The 7,910-nt window shown below is 37.4% G+C and overlaps 1 long non-coding RNA gene across 1 annotated transcript; it reads left to right on the forward strand.

Annotated features, from left to right (window-relative positions):
* Nucleotides 1-830: 830 nt before the first annotated feature.
* On the forward strand, nt 831-3,279 carry LOC137281331 (uncharacterized). Its single transcript, XR_010956729.1, has 5 exons — nt 831-932; nt 1,152-1,166; nt 1,479-1,490; nt 1,846-1,968; nt 3,205-3,279. It is a non-coding gene; the product is annotated as an uncharacterized lncRNA (long non-coding RNA).
* Nucleotides 3,280-7,910: the final 4,631 nt, after the last annotated feature.

Consider the following 7,910-nt stretch of genomic DNA (forward strand, 5'->3'; position numbering starts at 1 on the left):
AATGCGAACACGCAGTCACGGTAATCCAGAACACCATTGAGCCTATGTGTCAAAGATTGAATTTGGATAAGTGATATTTCGACAATGATAACCTATTTTGCCAATTTCTATAGAATTTCAGAAGTAGAATGCCATAATGTATAGAGTATCAAATAACTCATTTTCCATAAGTAGTGTTGTTGTCTTGGCTCTGTTAATTACTAAGTCAGTTTCTCTCCTCTCCTCTTCAGCCACAGAACCCGGTGAGTATTTTGAAAGAACCTTTTGTTAGAATCTGCAAGGAGTTGCGTGTACTGCCTCCTGGATCAGTATGACTCACTGACTCCGGAAACAGCATGACTCACTTACTCCTGGAACAGTATACTAATTTCTCAGCGTGAATCATCTGCCATTAAAAATGAACTCGTAAAATACATAACTTAGCCACTTTGAAAACCAAGCTGAAACCCATCTGTCCTCAAAGACATACGCCAAGACGGAGTGGACATTGTTGATGGAGGTTACGTGTATACTTTCAAAGCGCTTTAGAGAAGTTATACTCGCTGTATAAGATCTTGTTTGATGACGATGAAGGTGATCAATGTTGTTTGAGAGCATGAAGTAATGCACATGCCAGACCTTTGCCATGTTTGTGTATCTTACATACATGAGAATGTTGCTAAAAGTAAAGGAGCATTAAAATGGTCGTTTAACTGTAATTTCCATCATACAAGTACTGTTTTGCTAATTTGAGGAGTAGCATAGATGACAGTAACTTGTTTTAGGGAAATACTTACAAATTACACGTAACCTGTTTTAGTTTGGTTTTTTTTATATAGCGTGTGGAACAGGAGGCAGTTTGGGAACATGTATTACAACTAGTGCGTGTGCGGTTATGTTACAACTGGGCACTTGTCCTGCTGGTCAAACTTGCTGTTTCGTCGAACCTACAAGTAAGTATCAAGTTTTAATGATCATTCAAATCTCATTCTTCCGGAAGCACCATTTGACAGATACATACTCTTATCTCAGCAAGTGTGTAGTGTAAAAGAACAAAAAATAAATAAAGCAAAAGTACATTTATGGTGTAAACTGTGATAGAGGCTGATATTCCAGTTGATATTTGTCACGATAAACTGATCATATCATGAATGTTTGTCCTTTGTTTACAGCGACCATGGCGCCAAGTGAGTAGAAGTTGAATACCAAGCATGTCTTTGTCGTTGTTGTAAAAAGGGGTGATATCGATGGTCGTTGGACTGTAATTTTTCTTTATACACTTTTTGGTGATTTGAGCAGTATACCAGCCTATGTGTCACACACTAAATCTGGAAAGTGATACTTCGAGATTTCAGTTATCACCTATTTTTCCGATTTCTTTTAAATTTCAGAAATAGAATGCCATAATGTATAGAGTATCAAATAACTAATTTGCCATAGGTAATCTTTTTTGTCTTGGCTCTGTTAATTCCTGTCTGTTCTTCTCCTCTTCTCTTCAGCAACGGAACCCGGTGAGTATTTTGAAAGAATCTTTTGTTAGAATCTACAGGGAGTTGGGTGAACTGTATCAGTATGACTCAGTTACTCACTCACACACTTACTCCTGGAACAGAAACCTGCTGATTTTTGTATGAAAGCATGAAGTAGTGCACCTGCCAAACGTTTACCATTTTTCGTTTATATTTTAACACTTGAATGTCGCTAAATATCAAGAAGGATCATAAATTTATAATTAAAAGAGGGTCAGTGGTCACTGAATGTAATTTTCTTACCACAGTCCGTTTTACTGATTTGAGTAATATGGGTGACAGTAATTTATTGTAGGGAAATACGTACAAACTATATATATCCTGTTTTCTTATATAGCATGTGGAACAGGTGGCAGTATGGGAACATGTATTACAAGTAGTGCGTGTACGGTTATGTTACAACTGGGCACTTGTCCTACTGGTCAAACTTGCTGTTTCGTCCCACCGACGACTGTTACTTGTAAGTATCAAATTTTAATGATCATTCAAATCTCATTCTTCCGGATGCATCATTTGACAGATACATACTTTTAAGAAAGTCTATCATGTTATAAAGATCGTTCAAATCTCATTCTTCCGGATGCATCATTTGACAGATACATACTTTTAAGAAAGTCTATCATGTTGTAAAGATCATTCAAATCTCATTCTTCCGGATGCATCATTTGACAGATACATACATTCAAGAAAGTCTATCATGTTTTAAAGATCATTCAAATCTCATTCTTTCGGATGCATCATTTGACAGATACATACATTCAAGAAAGTCTATCATGTTTTAAAGATCATTCAAATCTCATTCTTTCGGATGCATCATTTGACAGATACATACATTCAAGAAAGTCTATCATGTTTTAAAGATCATTCAAATCTCATTCTTTCGGATGCATCATTTGACAGATACATACATTCAAGAAAGTCTATCATGTTTTAAAGATCATTCAAATCTCATTCTTTCGGATGCATCATTTGACAGATACATACATTCAAGAAAGTCTATCATGTTTTAAAGATCATTCAAATCTCATTCTTCCGGATGCATCGTTTGACAGATACATACATTTAAGAAAGCCTTCATCAGCCAAGTTTCAATTGGTCTTCAACAATCTATGTTTGTCGTAAGTGGCGGCTAATGGAGTCTGCGGTCTGAGATTGCTGAGCATGATTTCCAAACGGTAAAACAACAAATAACCTCACAATGAATGGCTTGATTCACTGTCTGTTGTTAATCTGGGTTCACAATACTCATGTTATCAATGTAGTTGTTATAGATGACATCCTCAGGACTGATTGAGTTGTGTTTTACGCCGCACTCAGTAATATTCCAGCTATATGGCTGCGGTCGGTAAATAATCAAGTCTGAACCAGACACTCTAGTGATCAACAGCATGGGCATCGATCTACGCATGTGGAACACGATGGAATGTTTCATCCAAGCCACCCAGCCTGAGCACCCGATCACATTAGTCGCGTCTTACTACAAGCATAGGTTACTGAAGATCAATGCTAACTCGGACCTTCACGGAATTTCATCCTAATGAAAGTAAATTTGCAAGTGTCGAATTTCGAGTGATTTGGTCGAACGTTGCCCTTGAATAAACATGGAGGTTTTGATGTTTTAGATCATCTGATAATTGACTAGGAGCTTGTAGAGGGGAATTCCAACTATTTAGTGATTTTAATCCCTTTTCTGTAGCGTAACCAACGTTGACAACGGCAACAAAACAACAACAGTGTATACACACAAAAAAGCGTAGCAGCTGAAGATACCAAAGGAAATATCTCTATGTTACTTGGGGCCAATAAATGCATATATCATTGTTTGTCTTTGACTTATTAATCAGCACAGCAATATCAGCGAGAACAATGTTACCCTTTAAAGGTACCCTTTAAAGATATCAATAATATTATATGTGTTCAGGGACAACAAGTTACAACACAACTTGTCATTCAGATCGGCTCAACAAACACCGATAAGACCGCTTGTGACAATTCAGTTACCTACCAAAATGACATTTACACATGAAGAAAGCTTTAATTATGCATACTCTGAACCCGAACCTAAAAGATTCAGACTTTTTCCAACAATTTAGATCGCTAATTGACGAAAATTGGAAAAAAGGCCACATAAATAAAATTTGGGAAGAAATTATTGAATAAACACTTCTCCTTGTTGTATACTGATATGCACAGCCAAAATTTATTTGTTTAGTTTCTAATGCAACGTTTACTGCATTTTAGATTTGTTTGTTTTGTGTAGTTTTATTTTAACTTTTTCTATATCTTAGGTTCAAACTTCCATCCATTCACAATAAATAATGAATTCATAGGCCACATAACTATCAGTGATTACTTTCACTTTATACTTTCACTTTATAAAATGAGAAAACTTGTTTTAGGACAAAAACATATGTTTTAAATGTAGTAAAATATCGTAATTAAAATACATGAAAATTTCAATTATGCTTCTGTTTGTGCTTTTGAAAAGGTTATTTTTCGGAAAGAGATTAAAATTTCATTTCACACAAAATAAATTCGTAAAAATACAGGATGGTGGTTATTTTATACACAGATGTGTTTAATATAGGCCAAAATAGTGTGAAAATGTGTAAACTGAACTTCATACAAACGGTCATTGCCTCGCTAAACAATAGACTAAAAATAAGTGTTGTCCACAGGATAACAATCCTGTTGCATGGTCAAGTAGAAGCAATAACTTGAGACCTACACTCCGTTTCCCAGAACCAACAACCAAAGTCATACCAATGCATGTGGAGTAACAGTGATCCACTTCTCTCGTGAATGATAATTCCAAAATATAATATACTCTTAAAAAATGTGGGGGATCTTCATTTGTTCTTTAATTACGATTAAACATATTTAGTAGATTTATTGGAGTCAATCAATATTGATATATTATTGAATGTTTTGAGAGTGCATCACCATTTGCACTTCCTTACAACCATAGTTATTTTCGAATGTAGTCGCTTTTGAAAGATGATTGGTGTATGGCATGTAATTTGCAAGTATACGTTTTAAAACAAACGACTAGAAACAAACACTAACAAATGTGTGATGCAAGATGAGTGTCAAAACTAATGTTCTAAGTGATTTCTCAACCTTCTTGGAAAAACGTCAAAATCAAGAATGGGACCCCATACGTGTATGGGGCTACTGCGTTGTGAACGTGCATATCATGCGTTGTGTTCAGGAGTGGTAATCGAAGGAAATGGTGGTGAGTTCATAAGATATGTGTCCTTCACACGTTTGTCAACGTTTACATTTCTTATCCAAAATGAAAGTTCATTATCATCTACTTTTTTAAGACTATATATGAGGCGAATATTACGTAATATGAACAATCATCATAAACACATTCCATTTGTTACTTATGTCAACAACGTAATTCAGTGAGTCCTCCGCTGACAAGTTAAGAAAGACATGGGGACACAAGGAACGGGCTTCACACAATGTACTCATGTAAAGAATCTCTGGCATGACGAACGAGTGCTTTAACCACTGGCTTCCAGAACATTCATTACAAAATGTTTATCAGTTTAACTGGATTTGTCGTACAAATTAGGCTGATTCCATTGATCAACACACCAAAGGACCAATTTGAAAGGTTCTGTTCACACAACAGACTTCTTTCCCGATAGATGAGAGAGACCTGTCGCATGACAGCGATGCTGATGTTCATAGACCTTAGTCCATGCCTCCCAACAAGCACACATCAGCCGTAGTGTGTTGCCAACGAGGCGTCCATAGCTTGTCCTTCCTAATGTTGGCCATACCCAATACATGTTCTGTCTTCTATATTGATAACTGCCTCTTCGCCTCAGATGACATTACCAGGGGACATGTGTTTAAGCCGTCACCTTTGTGATTTATGGACATGGGATACTGCTGAGTGAGTGAGTGAGTTTATTTTTGCCCCGCTTTTAGTAATATTCCAGCAACATTATGACGGGGACATCAGAATGCATGAAAACCACCAAGGCTACCCCCTCGAAGGGCTGCGTTATGATTATCCCTGGGTGGCGTTGGACAAACCAACCTTAGCGCTAAGACTGTTTATGGTAAGTACACGTTATGGTATGAGAGTTACGATCAACCAAGTGTGCAAGTGAAGGGGAAACAGTTCCATAACCAACACATCCTAGAGGAGTAGTATAGGGTATGGTGGTTTTGGACCTCACCAAATATAAGCCACGTAATCACCAGTGATGTGAATCTAGACCCCGTTTTCACAAACTGTGAAAAAAACAGACACTCTCCATCTGCTTCACATAAGTGATTTTGTTGACATAAGGTGACTTTGGGGTCCAAAAATCCTTCCAACTTCGATTATGGGGGGATTCCCCAACTACGTGTTTCAATCTCTATAAACAGAGGTGGGGCAAACCCCACCACATGGGTCATCACGGTACACAAATTAAAACATAAATGTCTGCGCCAGCTGGGAGCTGGTTACACAATGCATCACACAATGCTGGTTACACAATGACATACAATTAGCCAATTGTTTCACATATTGTGTGAACACTGTACCATGATTACAGTGCGTGAGTTGAAAAAGTAAGCAAGTGAATGTGGAATGCAAGGGTATTCTCGCATGAGGAAACCTGAGCTCATCAAATTACTAAAGGAACAAAAACCTATAGAATTACAATTCACACCTACTGAGCGTGCTACAGGAAAATATTTGAGAGGTTGGAAGATGGAAGTTCAAAGAAATATAGACTTTGGAGATATAAAACAATTGGTATTGCATAAAGTGAACAAAGAACTGAAATATTTAAGAGGCATTAAATTTCAACATACTTTAAAGATGACACTAGAGAGACAACAGGTGAGTGGTGCAACTGAATACACCAATGTTTACTTCAGAGGTAATCAGGAAGTTACAACGCAGCAGGATACTATCAACTGTTCTATTAACAGATCATTCCAAAAAATCGAGAAACACGAGAACATTACACTAATAGGGGGTCTGGTTGGGTTGTTGATATGATTAATATGACCTACCTGGATATGGCAAACTATAAACCGTTGAGAGGTGTATTTTAAGAACAAACATGCTATTTTTAACCTTAAAAATACTGGTGATGATTGTATGAGGACAACAATAAGTTTCCTGCTGTAAAACATTCTGACAGACTTTCCAGTAATGCAGAAGATGATGGGATAAATTGGGAAGGTATAGATGAACCCACCCCCATATTTCAGGTCTCAAAAATAGAAAAACAGAACCCAGACTTAGCTATAAATGTATTCCGACATGATGGTAAAACAGTAATAGAACTCAGGATAAGACCTTTATGGTATATATTTATGGTACAACAAGGTGAAAAATTTCACTACACATGGATTAAGAATTTTAGCCGACTGTTGGGGGAAAGAAACACTTTTGTGAAAGTAACTTGCTTGGGGGTATCAGGGTATTCCCCATTGAAAAAATGGTACTGAATTTGATGAACAAAACAAAGTAAATCGTTCTCTATAGTAATTTACAGCTGCATCTATCGCTGGGTACGAAGCTGACAAAAGTTCATAGAATACTGAAGTGCGATCAAAGCCCACAGATGGCACCATCAGGATGAACACTGACTTGAGAACGCTGGCCACCGACGACTTCGAGAGAAACCTGTACAAACTACTGAACAATTCTGTATTCGGTAAAACGATGGAGAATTTACAAAAATGTGTTAAAATGAAGCCAGTCCACTCAAGCGAGGATGACAAGCTCAGGAAACTGATAGCGAGTCTGGCGTACAATAGAGGTAGTATATTCAATGATGACTTAGGAGCTATACATATGAAAAAGAGTCACACTAAACTTAAACTGGTCTATGTCAGTATGAGCATTCCAGACCTATCCAAACACCTGATATATGACTTCAACAAGCTCAAGAACCAGTATCCAGATAGGGTGTGGGGGGTACTCCTACCTGTGAGGTGTTGTACACGGATACTGATTCACTGCTGATGGAGATTCAAACTGAGGACGTGTACGAGGATATGGAAAAAACATACACCTGTACGGCACCAGCAATTACCCATTAGATCACCCCATGCATACATAGCCAAGTCAACAAAAAAGTGTTAGGTAAGATGAAGGATGAATGTGCGGGCACACCAATCACTGAATAGGTTGGGTTGAGACCTAAGATGTATTCTGTCAAGAAAGCAGACGACACTGAAATAAGAAAGGCTAAAGGTGTGAAACAGAACGTGGTGAAATGACATATTAAGCAAACCCTCTACAAACAGGCCCTATTCGAGAAGAAAATGTTCAAACACCAGATGAACATACTTTGTAGTGACGGGGCATAAGATATACGGTTTGACTTTAAATGAGACATCTCTATCACCGATGGATACAAAATGATGGACAGCCTC

The sequence above is a fragment of the Haliotis asinina genome, chromosome 4 (genome assembly GCF_037392515.1).
Source record: "Haliotis asinina isolate JCU_RB_2024 chromosome 4, JCU_Hal_asi_v2, whole genome shotgun sequence".
NCBI classification, from domain to species: domain Eukaryota; kingdom Metazoa; phylum Mollusca; class Gastropoda; order Lepetellida; family Haliotidae; genus Haliotis; species Haliotis asinina.